Genomic DNA, 19,914 nt, shown 5'->3' with positions numbered 1-19,914 from the left:
CTTATCTATAACAATAAGAAAGCTAGATATGAAATTCGTTTTTTAAATGGATGGATGAAGAGGTAATTTTTCTATTCCTCAAAGCTTTGACTCTTTGGGAGATTGTTTTAAAGCCTTGAGTTCTGCTGGTATGTTTAAAATACACAGTGACTTACTACTACTCTCCTGGCTTCCTGCCCCATCAAAACTCTACTCCTATACTTGGTAACAGCAGGAGGAAAAAAAGAATTCTGATAATCTCCCTCCAAAGCTCTCCTCCCAAACTGGAAACTGCTGCAAGAATCAAGTCCCACTGAGGACAAAGAAAAAAAAAATGGCCGGTATCATGCAGGCTCAGCCCTGCTGGCACTGCCAAGGCAGAGGGGAAAAAGTGTCTTTTATACAAAGAAGACCACTGTATTGTATTTCCAAAAGGTCAACGGAACCCAGTGAGAACTGGGCCCCAAGAGACTTCAGAGACACCAGCCAGAAAAGCTCATGGGGCTTCCCTGGTAGCGCAGTGGTTGAGAGTCCACCTGCCAATGCAGGGGACATGGGTTTGAGCCCCGGTCCGGGAAGATCCCACATGCCGCGGAGCAGCTAAGCCCATGCGCCACAACTACTGAGCCTGTGCTCTAGAGCCCGTGTGCCGCAACTACTGAGCCCATGTGCCACAACTACTGAAGCCCATGCACCTAGAGCCCATGCTCCACAACAAGAGAAGCCACCGCAATGAGAAGCCCGCACACCGCAATGAAGAGTAGCCCACGCTCACCGCAAATATGGAAAGCCGGTGCGCATCAGTGAAGACCCAACGCAGCCAAAAATAAAATAAATAAATTTTTTAAAAAAGGAAAAGCTCATGACCTTGTCACTTAACTCACCAGTGTTAAAGAACCTAGGATGGGAAAAGTATCTTTTATTAGTCAACTGGAACTACACTGAAGTGAGACTTTTTTTTAAATATATTTATTTATTTACTTATTTATTTCTGGCTGCATTGGGTCTTAGTTGTGGCATGCAGTGTGCAGGCTTCTCTCTAGTTGCAGCGCAGGCTTAGTTGCCCCACGGCATGTGGGATCTTAGTTCCCCGACCAGGGATCAAACCCAAGTCCCCTGCACTGGAAGGTGGATTCTTAACCACTGGACCTCCAGGGAAGTTCCTGAAGTGAGATATTTTAATTTTTCAGTCCTTTCCATACCACTCAACCAATAGAAGATATTTTTATCCTACTGGGGACTTATTTGAGGAAAACTGAAGGTATTCATAACAGAACAAAATAAGAATCTAGAAGACGTAGGAGAAAATCTTGATTGAAATCAAGAAACTTCTATCCATCCATTTATGTAGCAAATATTTACTGAGTACTTCCTAAGTACATAGTCTTTGCATAGATCAAAGACTCCTTTTTTCAAAGAATTTATAACTCAAATGAGGATGAATAAGTATGTGGGGAATTGTGAATGGAACTAACTTTTATCATGTAGATAAGATACAGGCGCCAGACAAGACATATACATATGAAGATTTCAAGAGCAGTACAGGAAGAGAGGTCTCCAGTCCTGAGACATTTACCAGCAAGTGCAAAACACAAGGTACTTCGATTGAAAGTTTCTCAGATTGTGGTCCTGGGCACAGTAGTAGTAGCATCGCCTGGGAACTTAGGATGCAAAATCGCCAGCACCACCCCAGATCTCCTGAATGCTTGAGGTTAGGGCCCAGAAGCCTGTGTTTTTGCAAACTCTCTGGGTGATTCTGATTCGCACTGAAGTTTGCAAAACGCTGATAAAAATAACAAGGGCTCTGAGCCTCCAAGAAGGTGAGGGTGGAAGTGGTTAGAGATGGTGTCTTAGGATCTAAGTTAGACTTGGGAAATGGATAAGAGAGAGGAACCCCAAAGTAGGGTGGAGTCAGAATGTACAATTTAACCTCTCAGTGAAAGTAGTTCGAGCAGTGCTTAGCATCTTAACAAGATGGTATTATTAATTCCTAACCCTGCAGATGAAATGCTCTCCCCAGCCGGCCCCTTTCAGGCTGTTACTATCTTGGTTATCTTCCAAACTCTCTTCAGTCTATTTTACTCTCCCCAGTACAAAGAGAAGTGATTTTTTTTAAAGGAAAATATCCTGAAGTATAGAACACAGAGAGCATGAATTTCAATCTACCATCCCGGGGAGAATTGCACACTTCAGATGATTATTTAAAACTTGGATAGAAGCGTGTTCTACAGTTGCAGCTGCAGCTTAGTAACCAATCACAGCATGGCACTGTTTGGGAATTTCTAGCAGTTATGCAGATAGTTCTAAGGCTCATCAACCTGCTCCCCAAAAACGCCTCTCTTTTCCCAGCAAAATTTGCATTTCATCTGCCAGTGTCCTACCCTCCTACACACCCCATATTTCTTTCTAGCACTCCTCAAGGTCCCAAGTAAGAGTGAGAACAGGGCTTCCCTGGTGGCACAGTGGTTGAGAATCTGCCTGCCAATGCAGGGGACACGGGTTTGAGCCCTGGTCTGGGAGGAACCCACATGCCGCGGAGCAACTAGGCCCGTGAGCCGCAATTACTGAGCCTGCACTCTAGAGCCCGCGAGCCACAACTACTGAGCCTGCGCGTCTGGAGCCTGTGCTCCGCAACAAGAGAGGCCGCGATAGTGAGAGGCCCGCGCACCGCGATGAAGAGTGGCCCCCGCTTGCCGCAACTAGAGAAAGCCCTCGCACAGAAACGGAGACCCAACACAGCCAAAAATAAAAATAAATTTTTTTAAAAAAAGATATTTTAAAAAAAAAAAGAGTGAGAACAAGTTATAGTTAAAACTTCATAGTTAAACTTATACACTATAACAGAAACAAGTTCTCCATTCTAAGCCACCCAGTGAAATGGGACAAAGACTTCTCACTTTAAGCAGAGCACACTATAATTATGCTTATTTATTCATTCAATAAACACTTATGAACACCTCCTGTTGGGAGACGCTTCCCACCCCGGTCCTGAGCATCCTGTGTGTTCCTGCAGACTGTGTCAGACCTCAAGCCTCCTCCACCTCCTGACACTGAAGATGATGAAGGGGTCCAAGAGTAACTACCATGTAACTACTTGTTCCCCCAGGGAGGGGAATTAGCTTGTTTCTTGCTTCAGTGTTTACCACTTGCTCAAAAAGTGCTGTGCCTTTGACCCCAGGCTCCTCAGATGCAGTATAGATTGTGTGTAGCACCCTTCAGCCTCATCACTTTGCACAAGGAACCCCGGGGAACTGGTCCCATCTAGGTAATGCTCCTGCTGTTTCCCCACTATGCGTAATCACCATATTGCACTGATCCCTTAAGTCTTTTTTTTTTTTTTTTTTTTTGCGGTACGCGGGCCTCTCACTGTTGCGGCCCCTCCCGTTGCGGAGCACAGGCTCCAGACGCGCAGGCTCAGCGGCCATGGCTCACGGGCCCAGCCGCTCCGCGGCATGTGGGATCTTCCCGGACCGAGGCACGAACCCGTGTCCCCTGCATCGGCAGGCGGACTCTCAACCACTGTGCCGCCAGGGAATACCCAATCCCTTAAGTCTTGTTGTCTACTTTTGGCACCCAGAGAATGGCAGTAGGTTTGCTCCTTGCCATCTTCTGTGAGATTGGGGTTCATCTTTGACAATTACTATGTGCCAGGACCTGTGATAGTCACTGTTGCCCCACATCCCAGCACAAAAGAACCACGGGCCCTGTACTCTCAGCCCCACAAGGCATCACAAGGGATGTTTGGATGGAACTTAGACTGATGGGCAACCTTTCCCAAATCTTCAAGCAAGGCCTTATGACAACATAAGTCCAAAAGAAAGAAAGTGAGTAAAAGCAATGGGGGTCCATCCTTTGGGGAGACACGGACCTGGGCCACCCAGATCCTGATATTATCCACTCTTCACTTAAACCCTTACTTCTTCCTCTCTATAGGCTCAGTTATCCAATTGTTGCCTATCCATTCATGCCCTTAATTTCTCTTCACCTTTCACCTCAGCTGCCCTTAAAAACTCAGCATCTCCATCAAGAATCTACTAGAAATGAGCTCTTCCAGCTTGACCCAGCTCTCATGACAGTCTCTTCAGCATGTTCACTCATTCACGTATTCATTCAATATTTAAGTAGAAATGATTAAATGCCAGGCAGTATAATAGGCATGCAGTAGATATAAGAGAAATAAGATTGCTTTCGTGGAGTGGGAGGACTGACAGTAAACAAATAAAGAAGCAAAATAACTCTGGTATGTGAAGAAAATAAACAAGATATTATGATAGGTTATGATAGAAAATAAAAATAACTGGGACAGGTGTGACATTCAATCCCTTCTAATCAGGTGTGGTTCCTGGAAGGTAGAACCACCCCAGACCTGTTGAATCAGAATTTACATTTCAACAAAAAGCTATTACAGACCTCCCTTGACCAGCACTAGGACATACACACCATTGACCAACATAGAAACAAAGGAGGGAGAGACGATTTGCAGGTGAACGCTAGATCACGACCTTTGTTGTGAACAAATATGGAGTCCTAACTCAGGAGGGATCCCAGAGTTGAAGCTGTAGGTTTGGGAGCTAAAGTTTCTAGAATGAAACAGGGTACGAGTTTGTGATCTGCTCTTCAATCATCTACCAGTCAATTTGATGAACCAGTGGTTCTCAATTTCACCTGTACATTAGGACCATCTGGAAAGCTTTGAAAAATATTGACTCTTGGGTCTTGCCCCCAAAGATTCTGTTTTAAGCAGTCTGAGGTGTAGCCTGGGCATTGGGGATTTTTAAAGCTCTCCAGGTGATTTGAAGACAAGATTGAGAACCACTGTAGATCAACAACAATAACAACAAAAATGGGCCCATGCTCAATATTTGGGACCTAAGGTAAGCTTCTCCTGGTAGGAAATTGCTCTACACATGACCTACTGTCATTCTTGGACCACACTAATTTGACTAATGTTCATTGTATTTTAATTGACCAGTCCACAGATATCTCTTCATTGAAGGCACATGAAAGAAGAATTATTCAGAAGGTTATTGAAAAACCCCTCTCAAGCAAAGTGGCCATAGGTTATTATATTTTAACCAACTTTCTCCACAAACATGGGCATTAAACAAGCAAGGAACTAAATGAATATTGATAGGTCCTTGTCATTTGGTGCAAAGTGATGAAGAGTGAAGGGATCAAGTGATTTTTACAACTTGAAATTATGTTGCTTTTGGTCAAGAGCCCTTGCAATTGGTTCTTTTCATCTCGAAGCAGAGTGTGAAACTTCTGACAGGTATGAAGAAATAACATCACCCAAAATGCCTAATGAAGTGTGGCCCCCTCAAAGCACTACTTAAGCAGCCAAGCAGTCTGAAGCTAGAAAAGTTAAACTCGAATATGAGTGATTAAGTTTTAAGCTTTTAAATCTTGGTGAGAATAATCCTCCTAAATGGAGATCTATCTTATGTTATCTATGAATAATCTTTAGTGACTCCAGTCCTCCAGTTGTTCAAAACCCTTCATTACAGTTTTTTTTAACTCACCAGCTTAGCGTACAAGATATGATATTTGAAGGAGAAAATCCAGGGCTTCCCTGGTGGCGCAGTGGTTGAGAGACCGCCTGCCGATGCAAGGGACATGGGTTCGTGCCCCTGTCCGGGAAGATCCCACATGCCGCGGAGCGGCTGGGCCTGTGAGCCATAGCCGCTGAGCCTGCACGTCTGGAGCCTGTGCTCCGCAACGGGAGAGGCCACAAAATCCAAACTACTGGTAGGACGTTTGTCATTCTGGGCTTCTCAAAACCCTTTCTAGTGTTGGGGTGGGAGACAACACACAAAGGCAGACAGATCTACACATTCCTCTACGGAAGTCAAAGATGGGGGGATGTTCGCTCTTTCAGAAACTGGCCCCAAGGGCTCAGCCAATCAGATGTTCCCACCTGAGACCTCCAATCTTAAGGGCTCAGGGATGGTCAAATGTGGTAGAGCCACGGGTACCCTGAGGTAGTTTTGGCTGGTTGAAACCTGAGTGGAACTATACTGCTTAATTGCTTCATTCTTTCTTTCCATACATCCCTTAGGTTGGTGGTGCCCCAACTCTGATGGGGCTATGTTTAGCCTTCTGGGTCATGATGAAGCTCCAGAACCAATGGACACATATAATATTGAAAGCCTTCAATATTTGAACTTCATAAGTCTAGATTTTATTGACATCCAGTTGTTCTCTCAGTTGATGTGATGATTTTCTTGTGATCATGTACACAACTTTATTATTTAAAAAAGGAATTAGCAAACAAAAGCACAGTTAAAGTTTGAACCTGCAGAATCTTTTAGGGAATCCCTGTGTTACCAAATGAGGGCTGTGATTTTGCAATCACAGGCAAATAGAACTTCCTACTTCTAAGATGGATTTACACAGGAAGGAACAAAGAGAGAATGAATAAGGAAAGGAAGGCAAGTAGGAAAGAAAGGGAGGAAGGGAAAGAGGAAGGGAGGAAGAGAGGGAGGATGAAAGTCAAAAAAGTCATTTGTAATGCATGAGTAACAGCAGCCTTTTTCCAAAAAATATATCAGAAAGAAAGAGTCACAAGGTGCAGCTCTTTTTATTCCTGCCACCACTAAAGCAATTTCACCTACCTGCATAAGGAGGTTCTTAAAAAAAAGAAAAGCTTCCCTTTAAGCCAGAAAAACTCTCTCTGGGTCCTGGTACCTCTCGGTCAAAAAAGGCAGCATCTTCTTGGAAGCTACTAAATGTAATGGTACCATGGAATGTAATAATAAAGTGACCCTCAGGTATCACCCAGGAGCGAGCAGCAGAATAAGGAGAAAGGGCTGTGAAGACTTCCAGGACCTGTCCCAGGGTCTAGCTAGGGGTGTGTGTGTGTGTGTGTGTGTGTGTGTGTGTGTGTGTGTGTGTGTGTGTGTGTGTGTGTGTGTGTGTGTGTGTGGCGGGGAAGGGGGAGGTGTCAATTTAAAAGTCTAACCTCTTGCATCTCCCTCCCACCCTCCCTATCGCTAGAGGGAGGAGATATGGGGATATATGTATATGTATAGCTGATTCACTTTGTTATACAGCAGAAACTAACACACCATTGTAAAGCAATTATACTCCAATAAAGATGTTAAAATAAAATAAAATAAAGTCAGCTGGAGACTCTCAAATAAATAAATAAATAAAGTCTAAGCTGTGTCCCATTATAGAACTGTACTTCTAGGAGTGAACAATTTTTTAATTTTAACTTATTTATTAAATTTGTAATTCATGTTCATGATATAAAAATTTAGAAAGTTCTAGTGCAGCAGTAAAAAACAGATCTCCTTCCCATCTCTGTCTCCCAGTAATCCTATTGCTTTCCCAAGAGAGTTTGTTTGTAAACGGGATATTCTATACATCTGCAGGCAAACATGTGTGTTCGGGGTGGGGGTGGTATTATATGCATAATATATATTCTTAAAGTGGAAACATCCTATACAAATTGTTCTGCACGTTGTTTGATTTTTTCTTCCAGTTTTATTGAGATATAACTGACATACAGCACTGTATAAGTTTAAGGTGTGCAGCATAATGATTTGATTTACATACATCATGAAATGATTTTTTTTATTGTTCCTTAACAATATGTTTTGGAGCTAATTCCGTATCAGTATATAAAGATATACTTCACTTTTTAATGACTGTATAATGTACCATCGTACACGTTTATAATATTTATTTTAATCCATCCCCTCTTGGTAGACATTTAAATGGTTTAAATATTCTATACCGTGCTCCAATGAAGGATTGCCTACATCTGTCATTTTATACTTGCATGAGTGTAACTGCAGGATAAAGTTCTAGGAGTGGCATATGCAGGCCAGAAGGCACATGCATTTGTAATATGTATCCATGGTAGCAAATTGGTCTCCAAGGAGTTTGTACTCCCACCATCAATCTGTAAGAGTGTGTATTTCCCACAGCTTCTCTAACAGAGTATGTTATCAAACAGTTTTATATTTTCTAGTTTAATAGGTGAAAAATGATGTCCTAGAATTCAGGTTACATTTTCTTATTAGGAGTAAAGTTGGGCATTTATTTATATATTTGAGCCATTTCCATTTCATTACCTCAGTTTATATCCTTTGGCCATTTTTCTATGGGCTTGTTGCTCTTTGATTAAATTATTGGGGCCCTTAATATATTAGGGACATCAGTGCTTAATCTATGATATGAGTTACAAACGGTTTTTCTCATTTGTCTTTAGATTTTGATTATACAGGATTTTGCCTTGCAGAAATTTTATGCTTTCATATATTTAAAAATATCAACAATATCTTTTCTGCTTCTGCGTTTTGTGTCACATTTTGAAGCCTTTCCCACTAGGATAATCATTTTAACTCTTCCATAGTTTTTCCAAGTACTTTTAATGATTTCATGGGTCAAGTTTAAATATTTGCTCCATTGTGAAACTATTTTTGGTGTAACAGTGTATCTCAACACACTATTCATTGTATCATCCATCTTTTCTCCACTGATTAGAACCATATTATAAAAACTACTAATTAATGTTTTATTAATTTTATAATAAATATTATCTTACGACTAAAACAACTCTACTTACATGTGCTAAAGTATTTTCTTATTAAATGTAAACATGTGAATTCTAATACAAGTTGGGCTTGTTTTCACTTTTAAAGATGCCCTAGGAACCTCAAACAGAGAGCTGGCCAAGACTTTGCTTCACTGCTGAGGGGCCCCTGGAAAGACGACCAGTTCCCTCGAAGCTCCACCTATAGCAAGACCCCTTAGTTCCTCTTCTCTCTTCTCCATCCCCCAGCTCAGAAACATGGAGGAAAAGTCCAATTGTCTTAAAGAAGAAAGTCTTGCCTCCAGAGACTGTTAAACAAAGACCTAGATATTCATGTCACCAAGGTGACAACTGTGGTGACTCAGGGCCAAGGATGGCAAGAGATGACTGTAGAAGATTGGAGGGGCCAACAAAAGCATCTGAACTGCTTACGATTATGTCCACCACTAGAAAGTCCTCAGAAGTCACTGACAGCAGAGCAGAGGGGAGAAGATTCTGACAAACAGAAGAGAACCTGACCTGGAACGTGTTCCAGCCCCTCGCTGGGACTGGACTGCATCAGAGTCCCCCAAACACAGCACAACTGAGGGAAGAACGCTGTGTGTGTGTGTGTGTGTGTGTGTGTGTGTGTGTGTGTGTTGGAGGTGGTGGGGACCTGGTTTTGTTTGTTTGGAGGTTGTGGTTTGGGGGTTTGGGTTTTGCTGTTTGTTCCATGCAGTGGGTTCTGCACCTGAATGTCTTTTGTTTTACCCTGAGTTGTTTTGACTGTATCCCAAGATGCTTTCCCCATAGATATTTTGGTAAGGAGCTCAGAATAGTTAAATTGGATCTAGTTCTCCTGATTATTCAGAGACAGAGATAAGATAATATAAACTTGCTGTTTATTTTTTGCTCTCTTGAATCTGAAACAAGTTTACTGCCAGAAATGACTGCAGATAAAAATATATTCAAGAGACTGGGACTTGGAATAGCCCACAGAAAAGGGTCTCCTATTTAATGTCAGAAAGCAAAACAAGAAAGATGTTGGGTTTTTTGTAATGAATGTTCAGCTGAATAATGTCCATTCCCCATGGAGGCTGGTGGGTAAAGGAGACAGGTAAACACTCCAGTCCCCGCTCCAGGAGAAGTTAACATATAGAAGACTCTGGTGAACAAAAACAGACAGTGCCCTGACCTCCTCCAGCTTATAGTCCATGGGCTGTTAGGACAGAGGCAGAGAGAAGAAATGGTTTTCATTTCTCATAGTGCAATAATTAGAAGGCACATTTATCTACTTGGATGGCCTCATTTTCACAGATGAGGAAACGAAAACTACCCCCAAATAGTTCATAACCCCTCACCACAGTCACGTGGAGTAGACTGTACTTAGGCCCATTTTCAGAAAGGTTCAGTCACTAGGTTGTCAATAACTAACTGATGAATGGATGAATGGAGAATTCTAATGCATTTACTCTGTTGTTATGTCGTTGTCATATTCTACCTCCAGGAGCTCCCTGGACAGGTCATCACTCCCCCACCGAGCTTGATCTTCTTCTGGGTTCCCTGTCTCTATGAATGGCCTACCAAGCAACACTGGCACAAGCAAGAAACTTAGGCATCTCCTTAACCACAGCCTCCTCTGACACACACCTGAGAATCCATCACCAAATCCTAGTAGCTTCCCCTCCTAGAATTCTGAATCCACCCACAGCTCTTTACCTCCACCATCTCGACCCTTGTCCAAACTGCCACCATCTCTCACCTGAAGACTGCAGCCGCCTCCTAACGGGATCTCCCCATGGACTCTGGGCTCCCTTCAATCTGCCTTCCACATTATGGCAAGAGTGCCCTTTGCAAAAGACAAATCTCTTCATTCTTTTTCTCTTCCTTTTTCCTTCCCTTTCCTTCCTGAACAGTTCAGGTGCAAAGCCACTAGGTGGGACACATCAAGGTAGGCGTCCCAGCTTGAGATCTAAGAAGTTGCCTGAAAAGAGACTCACAGGATACAACCCAAGGTAACATAGGTACCTAGGACCCAAACCAGCTCCATTCAGCTCTCTATCCCACTGGGACTGGGGATTAAAAATCAAGAATTTCCATAGTTATGGAACCTGCTGACAAAGCTCTAGTGAGAGATGAGCCACAGAACCCGGCAACAAAGCAAAGTCTCTTTGACATCCGTCTTCTCTGCCTCTCTCTGTAGGCTCTGATGTCATTCATAGCTCCCCATCTTGTTTTTCCCTTCTTGCCCTTCCTGCTGAGCTCTTTGAGGACAGCCTTGCCATGCATGTTAATTCATCAGAGAGCTGACAAAGCATCTGCCCGCCCCCAAGCATAGATAATGGGAAATTATTGAGTTAACACTTAACAGCCCATAGTTTACATCCTCAAGGCCTCAGTCTTAGGTGTGGGCTCGTGAACAAGGCAATAATATACTCTATTTTACATTTACAAATACTAAAGGATTATCTGGAGGGAGGCACAGGAAACTGATGACAACAGCTGCCTGAAGGAGTGGAACTGCTGTGCTGGGAATTTGAGCGAACCTGTGTCAGTCAGCATTTGCATTGCAAGCAACAAAAACAACCCTGGCTGATTTAAGTAGGAAGGGAGTTTGTTAGAAGGATATTGTAAGGCTTAGATAGTTCCGAATTAGGGGAACTAAAATGTCAGAAACAATTCCCCTAATCAATTCTACCTTCTGCCGTGAGAAGCAGGCTTTGCCTCAAAAGGATGGAAGAATCCTCCAACACAGCACAGTGGCTTAGAATCTAAGTGACCAAAAAGAATCACAACCCAGCAATTACACTTATAGGTATAGAGCCAAAAGAATTGAAAGCAGGAACTCAAACAGACATTTATACCAATGTCCATAGCAGCATTACTCACACTAGCCAAAAGGTGGAAACAACCCGAATATCCATCAATGAAAAAATGGGTAAACAAAATGTGGTACATACGTAGCATGGAATATTGCTTAGCCTTAAAAAGAAATGAAATTCTGATACATGTTAGAATGTGGGTGAACCGCTAAGGCAGGCGAAGTGAAACAAGCCACTCACAAAAAGACAAATAGTATATGATTCCACTTTTATGAGTTGTCAAATTCCTGGAGACAGAGGGTAGAATAGTAGTTACCAAAGACTGGAGGGAGGAAGGAGAAATTATTGTTTAATGAGTACAGAGTGTTTGTTTGGGGGATGATGGAAAAGTTGTGAATATTGATACTGGTGATGATTATACAACCTTACAAATGTACTTAATGTCATTGAATTGTACACTTACGAATGGTTAAAATGATAAATATGTATTTTTACCAGAATAATAAGAAAGAATTGCAAATACCCACAAGACACTTTTCACTGCATATTCTTCTGTACATTCATATCATAGGCATGTATTACCTATTTAAAGTAGATTTTTTTTAAAATCAAGGGATTAACTTTTATACATTTACAGGATGTGCTTTCAACTCTGGAAAAGTGATTCTACTGTATCTTAGAAATGGCAAATTATTGAGAAAAAAACCACAAAAGCCCAAAACTACATCTGTGTGTAAATATATTCATCAATGTAAATAAATTCATCCATTGCTGCTGTTCCCACCAGAGCAAAGTACAGACTCACTGCCCTCTTTCCTCTCCTCACAGCCCAGCCCCAGTTTCCTGTCACACACCTTGAGAATTTCATAATTCTAGTGATCTCTTATCCAAAAATGGTCCTTGGCACAAGATTTATCACTCCCCCAAATCACAATGCAAATTACATTTTTAATGCCTAAATATTACTTAGAGGAGGCAAGCAAAAATGGCAGAACTGTCACAAAAAGATTTTCAGTCTTTTTTTTTTCTAAGGTAGAGAACAATGGAAGATGTTGAAGCTGTGACTGGCCAGGAGAGTGCAGACAACCCAAATGGGTTTCCAATAGCATCAAATGAACCACAAAGGAACAGGTTAGTCAGCCTCTATTCCTTGGCTGACACTTTGCACCATGACACCAGAGTGTTCATCCAAGATATTGGACATACACACACCAAAATAAGTTATCAACAAACCTTTAAGAGCCTGGTACTCACCCAGAAATGTAACTTCAAGTCTGTATCCTACCGCACCTGTGGCGTCAAGTGGAAAAGGGAAATTTTCCAGCTCTGCCATGCCCTGTGTTGAACTTACTGAGAACAGAATATGTTTTGTTCACTGTCCAATCCCTGACAACAGGTGGTGCTTAAGAGATGTTTGAAGTGGGGCTTCCCTGATGGCACAGTGGTTGAGGGTCCACCTGCCAATGCAGGGGACACGGGTTCGTGCCCCAGTCCGGGAAGATCCCACATGCCGCGGAGCAGCTGGGCCCGTGAGCCGTGGCCTCTGGGCCTGCGCGTCCGGAGCCTGTGCTCTGCAACGGGAGAGGCCACAACAGTGAGAGGCCCGCGTACCGCAAAAAAAAAAAAAAAAAAAAGATGTTCGAAGTGATGAATGACTGAAGAAATGAAGGCCCAGAGCACCTGCCTCATAGGTCTGCGTGCCAATCATTGGGGGCCTCGCCTTCAACATTCAGACCCACGGCAAGCGGATCATTAGGTCAAGTCAAGCTGTGACCTTGCTGAGTGGTGGCCGGGGAACTAGGGATTTGACGCATCCCAGAAGCACCTATTGAATGTTCCAGACACTGTACTAAACCCTAAGGGTACAAAGGAAATGGAATGCCCCGTGCTTTGGATGCTGACAGTCTAGGAGGGGAGACCGGCGTGTGAGCCTACAATTACACTGCAGGATGGGAAGAGCCACAGAGCAGGTGTGAGCTGAGGGCTCTGGGAGCAACGGATATGGGCACCACAGAAGATTCTGGTATGTCAGACAGGGACAGCCAACCTGCGGTGGGGTAAGGAATAGCAGGCGGAGAGACTCTCAGGAAAGGGCCATCGAGCGGGTCAGGAGGCGGCGTCCCGGGAAAGAGGAGCTGGACAGGAGGGTGCCAGCATGAGAGCTACAGGTGCTGAAGAAGGAAGAACATAAATGTCAAGGCTGGGGATGCGTAGCTAAAGACAAATTTAACTTGCCCTCTGCATGTCCCCCTGGGAGAACCCTAAAAGGAGGCTGGGCTGGTGGTGTGGTGTTGGGGGGAACACATCGGGAGTAAGCAATGGCTGAGAGCTGGGAGGCTTCGCCTGGAGCCGAGAGGAGCGCCGTGTATGACGAAAGGAGCTGGATGCCGCTGCCCTCCTGTCCTTGGGACGTGGTATCACTCTGAGGAGGTTTCTGCCTGACTGTCATTCGTCCCCAGGGAGGCAGGTAGGGCCTGTAACTCCGGCCCAGACTGGAGCCAAACGAGGTTTGGGGTTGTGGAGGAAGGAGGTTGGGATACCCGATTTTTTAAATCCAGATGTTTCCAGTTCCCCTTTTTGAATTCAGGATCCTCATCTGTAAAGTGGGTGGAAGGACCAGGTGTTTGAAGTCCATTCCAATCCTACTAGTCTCTGACTCTCTGATCTAGGATCCATTACAGGTGTAGAGATATACGGTGCTATGGGCTGACTTGTATCCCCTCCAAACACATATGTTAAACCCATAAGTCCTAGTACCTCAGATTGTGACTGTATTGGGAGATAGAGCTTTAAAGAGGTAATTAAGGTTAAATGAGCCCCCCCCAAAAAAAAGGTTAAATGAGTCATATTGGTGGGCCCTAATCCAGTCTGATAGATGTTCTTACAAAAGGAAATTGGGACACACAAAGAGACACCAGGGATGCACAGAGAAAAGGCCACGTGAGGACACAGCAAGAAGGCGGCCATCTGCAAGCCAGGGAGAGGCCTTGGGAGAAATCAAACCTGCCAACACCTTGATCTTGGACTTCCAGCCTCCAGAACTGTGAGTCAGTAAATTCCTCTTTTGTAAGCCACCAGTCCGTGTATTTTGCTGTGGAAGCCCTAGCAAGCGAATACATACGGTAACAGAACAATTGTTAAAAACTTAAAATGTCCAGGGAGAGAACTTCCTCAAGCAAAACAGCTTCTGGTTCTTCTGACATTTAGTCAGTTCACCTGGGGCTCTGTGCCATGACTAATAAGACGCAGCTCAATACAACAAACATTGACTAAGCGACAGTCACAATGAGAGGCACTGCGGTACACATCTAATCCTGCAAAGTTATGGGGATTAAGCGGGGAGGAAGAAAGGACAGGTCAATCAAAAATCTAACAGTACGCAGCAACATAGATGGACCTAGAGATCATCATTCTAAGTGAAATAAGTCAGACAAAGACAATATCATGATACCACTTATATGTGGAATCTAAAAAAAAATGATGTGAATGAACTTATTTACAAAACAGAAATAGATCGCAGACACAGAAAACAAACTGATGCTTACCAAAGGGGAAATGGGAGGGGAGGGAGTAATTAGCAGTTTGGGATTAAAATAAGCACACAATTATATATAAATAAATAACCAACAAGGACCTATTGTATAGCACAAGGAACTATACTCAGTATCTTGTAATAGCCTATAATGGAAGAGAATCTAAAAAAAAGAAGAGATACATATATATATATGTACAACTGAATCACTTTGTTGTACACCTGGAAACAACACAACATTGTAAATCAACCATAATTTTCAATAAAAATTTTTTAAAATAATAATTTAAAAAAAATCTAACACTAGCCAAAAAACCCAAACCCCTCCCTCCTTCATATGTAACCTGAGCTGAAATGACTGATGGATTCCCGGCCCTCAGGACTAGCCCAGTCTCTCCCAGAGGTGCTGATAAGTATGAGAAGGAAGAAAGTACAGACATGCACAAACTCAGAATGGCTGTCCCAACAAAGGAGAAGCTGCGGCTGCTCCCTGTGAGGGAGTCCCCATCTCAAAGGGAAAAGAAAATTCAGGAAGGGTAAGGACCTATGAAAACTTCCCAGTGTTTATCATCAGAGCAGCTTCTTTCACCAAGGTGGAAATCCACTGAATAGGAAAGAATTGTTTAGAAAGCCCTTAGATCGTTTTCTCAGATATGCCCAGAAAAGTGTGGAGAAGAAGGAAATTTCACATCGGAGCTCTTTCTTTGGATAAAAATATGATGAAACGGAGACAAAGAGGACTGGAAAATGGCAAGGAGGAAAGAAAGATCTGGGTCTTGCTTTATTCTTATAATTAATGTCCTGTCAGAGATGAACATCCTTAGAAGCCACTCTATTATCACAAATCTTTCAGCCCTCAACAACATTAAAATGAAAACACAGAGGCTAACTATTCTATCTTAAACATCAAAGTCCCACACATACCCCTGAAAGGCTTCTGGAATACCCACTGGGAACCTAGGCTCCACCAAGATCTCAGGAAGGTGACCTCTCATCTCTTGCTTTTCAAGTGACAAAGATCTAAGCTCAATTCTAGGAGCCTGCTCCTAGCAGGAGAGCACAGCATAAAGATTTTTTTTCTTAAAGTTCCTTTTGAAATTCTCTGTCCTTATATCCTTCTCCAGCAGAGAAAGGCAGCTGCTGTCCTTCTGGGGTCCTCTCTCCTTTCTCAAGAGAAGCTGGCAGTCATTTCCAGGACCTGGTCTGTACTTCCCAGAATCCACCCTCACTCCACAGCCCACGCCAGGACCTTCGGCCAAATCCTCAGGGCACTCAGCAACCCCAGGCCAAACCGAGGCTGCCGACCACCACAGGCCTGCAGCCCTGGGCAGCAAGGCTTCATCTGCCTGAACCTGGGCAGCAGCATGGGGGTACGGGGAGGCCCTGTGGACAATCCTCTTAGAGAATCAGAGTCTGGAATTTGTGTACATGCAAAGCTGGTGGTTTGGTCTAAAAGAAACCCAATTGCTAGCAAACATATAACAGAGACTGTGTGTTCTAGAGGGAAGAGTACCGGACAGGGAGTCTCTAGGGTCTAGCTCCATCTTTGCTGTGTGACCTCGAACAAGTCACCTAACTTGTCTGGACGTCTGTGTTTTTTACTGGAAGAAAGCAAGTGTCAGATCAATCCCTAAGGCTCTTTCCAGCTCTGAATGTGTTAGGGCTTCAGTTTCTTCAATTTGCTCTGGTTGATAATCATAGAAAACAATATTTAGCCCACATAAGATTATGACTCTCATCAACAATAAGTTATTAAACTGTCATGGATTGGCAATACTATCTTCCTAATTTACACTTGGTATTTCTCATTCTTTTGGGGCTGCCCTTCCTGTATTGGAGCAATCTCCCACCTTACGGGGTGTTATGGGTCGAATTGTGTCCCTCGAAAACTCCTATGTTGAAGTCCTAATCCCTAGTGCCTTGGTATGTGACCTTATTGGGAAATAAGTTCATTGCAGATGTAATCAGTTAAGATAAGGTCATCCTGGAGTAATCAGGCCCTGATCCAATGTAATCGGTGTCCTTATAAAAAGGGACAGACACACATAGGGAGACACCACATGAGGATGGGAGTTACACTGCCATAAACCATGGAAGTACCAGAAGCTGGGAGAGGGGCCTGGAACACACCCTTCCCCTATAGCACCTTCAGAGGGAGCACGGCCCTGCTGACACCTTGATCTCGGACTTCTGGCCTCTAGAACTGTGAGGCAATAAATTTTCGTTGTTTAAGCCCCCCAGTTTGTGATACTTTGTTATGGCAGCCCTAGCAAACTAATAGAGGAGGTAAAACCCATTTCCTGCTGTAAAGCTGAAGATGCCAGCTCCCCATCTTCCCAGCATTGTCTGTGGTTGGGCTCTGTTGATCAGAAACACCTGCACAGCTAGCGATGCAGAGAAGCAGGGACCGTATAAATCCCATCAGATGACATGCGGTGGCAGTGGCAGCCACTACACACAGGTCCCAGAGGCAGTTACAGCAGAAGCTGCAACAGCGCATCCAGCTGGAAACTGCAGTGCCAACGGCGAGGGCTGGGTTGGACAGCAAGGGCAGCGGTGTCTCTGCAGGACGAGCTCTGCATCCTGACACCGGGGAGAACTCTGAGTCTGGCCCTTCTGAAGATTCCTAAGTGACCCAATGCATTCTCATAAATTTCCCTTCTACTTCCATTAACCAGAGTAGGTTTCTGCTGCCAGCCTAAAACACTTCCTGACACGCAGTAAGTAGGTCTCTAGTATTTGTCAGTGTTGAATAAACCCTGAACTGAGTGGTATTATATAAATCACACAACTTTCTAAAACAATTCAATTTAATATACTACATATATTTTGTGAATATCAAAATAACAATTAGGCATTTAATGAACACAGCCCATGTAGCGGGCCCTTACCAAGCTCCCTGTTTGTTACCTGAACACGGCAGCACCTCTAGGCTTTCTGACTTTCACAGAGGAGGAAACTCGTGTTTGGAGACTTGCCAAGAGATGGAGCTAGCAGAGGGCAAATACGGGATTTGAATCCAGGCGTTCTGACTATAATATATGTGCTGGAGCTCTCTGGAGCAATACTGATAACAAAGTTTTTTAAACTTTCAGGTATTTACCTTTTTGAAAATGAAATTTTTAAATGACAGTATTAAGAAAAAATTCAAAGGTTCTGATTCTGAACTAGTTACAGAACAATGTGTTAAGTTTGCCTTGATGTCTATTTTTCTGGAAAAAGTTACATGTGCTTTTCCCTGAAGGAAGAGAAATGAACTAGGAACTCCCTACTTTTCTGGGAATGGTCCAAAGGAAATTGATGTAAATAGCTAAATAATTTAGGCCACAAATTATTCAGGCAGTAAAGCTGGGGAATTAATTTATCTGAGAAATTGTGTTGTGTCAGCTTGACTTATAAAACCAAATTCCTTTTTAAAAGTGTTAGCCATTACAAATTCTGAGACACTTTGTAAAGCTCCTGTTTGGCAAATGGGAACAGTTGGAAAAACAAATATGTACAGTGAAAAGAGATAAAATATCTTGTTCAGCAAGAAATTCTGACAACTGTGAAAACCAAAGTATCCGAACAAATGTCCGTTCTCAAGCGTGGCAGCCATGTCACCATCAGAATCATAGCATCATTTCTGAAAAAATATTGAGAAGAAGCCCACAGAGTAGGTGACAGTAACAAATTGTCTGTTGGAGCTTCTAAAGCGGGGATCAGCTGTGTCAGCTGGACCCTGCCCTCCCAATCTCAGGTAGGAATCCTCTCTTGCAGGATTTAGTGCTGAAACTAGGTACTTCCCTGTATGTTCACCCAGAATCATATTAAGCTCCGTCATCCCCTCCCACACTAAGAATGGAATTAAGTCCATCTGAGCTCTTTCCCTGCCTGGGTTGGATGGGATACATCCCTTCTCCAGGCCTTGGTTTTCTCACAGAGTGTGAGGTCACCTGCTTTACCCTGCCTGACCTTTGAGGCTGGGATTGCTCCTGACACCCCTGCAAGTTCCCACAGACCTTCCGGTTAAGCCACCATTTAACTCCTAGTTACTTCCTAGTCTCTCTCCAACCTCTGGGTTCGTACATATTGTGAGGAAGTTGAGAGTTCTGAGACACGAGGCAAAGGCTCAGAGTCCAAGGTTCAAAAGAACCTCAGGGAAACTGTTTGAACTTATTAAGGCGAAACATACAATAACCCAGTGATTCTACTGCTAAGTATCCACCCAACAAAAATGTGTGCATGTCTCATCCAGAAGACATGTGCTCATAATGGGCAAAAACCGGACGCAGTCCACCAATACAATGAACAAACTACGGCATATTCATACATCATTACACAGCAATAAGAAGGAGTAAACCACTTTTATCTTCAACAGTATGGATGGATATAACATGGAGTGAAAAGAGGCTAGACACCAAGAGTGCATACTGTACGGCTGCATTTATAGGAAGTTCAAGAAGGGGAAACACACATCTGTAGTGAAAGAGGTCAGAATATGGGTCAAGTCTGAGGGACAGAGGGTGGGTATCGACTGGAAGGGAACATAAAGGAACCTTCCAGGATGCTGTAAATGTCCTGGATATTTGTCCTAATAGTGATTACATAGGTATATATGTAGGTGAAAATTCAAATAATTTGTATATTTCTGTATGAATATTATATTATTTAAAAAAATAAGGCAGAGGCTTTTGAGACCCAGGACTTCAGTCTTAAAATGATGAGGAATAAGGGGAGATTTCCAGTAGAGGTGCTCAGGTTGGAGCCCTCAGGCCCCGCATCTGGATACAGGCTCTGGATTCAGAGGCTGTAACTGAAGGAAATATCTGCAGGCGAATAATCGTAACCGTGTGAAGCCCGTTCCAGGCACCAGGCTCTAGACAAAGCATTTTACAAACACCTCATTTAATACTTACAACAACTTTATAAGGTAGGTGCTGGTATTATCTCCATTTTATAGAATAATGACATGTCTCGCTCAAGGTCATGCTGCAGTGAATGGCAAAGCCAGGACACTAACCAAGAGGGGGAAAAATGGGTTTTCCAGGTTCCTCTGCTCTGGGTCTTTTTTTTTTTTT

The sequence above is a fragment of the Leucopleurus acutus genome (assembly GCF_964270905.1).
Source record: "Leucopleurus acutus genome assembly, chromosome: 18".
NCBI lineage: Eukaryota > Metazoa > Chordata > Mammalia > Artiodactyla > Delphinidae > Leucopleurus > Leucopleurus acutus.
This window is presented reverse-complemented; position numbering follows the sequence as displayed.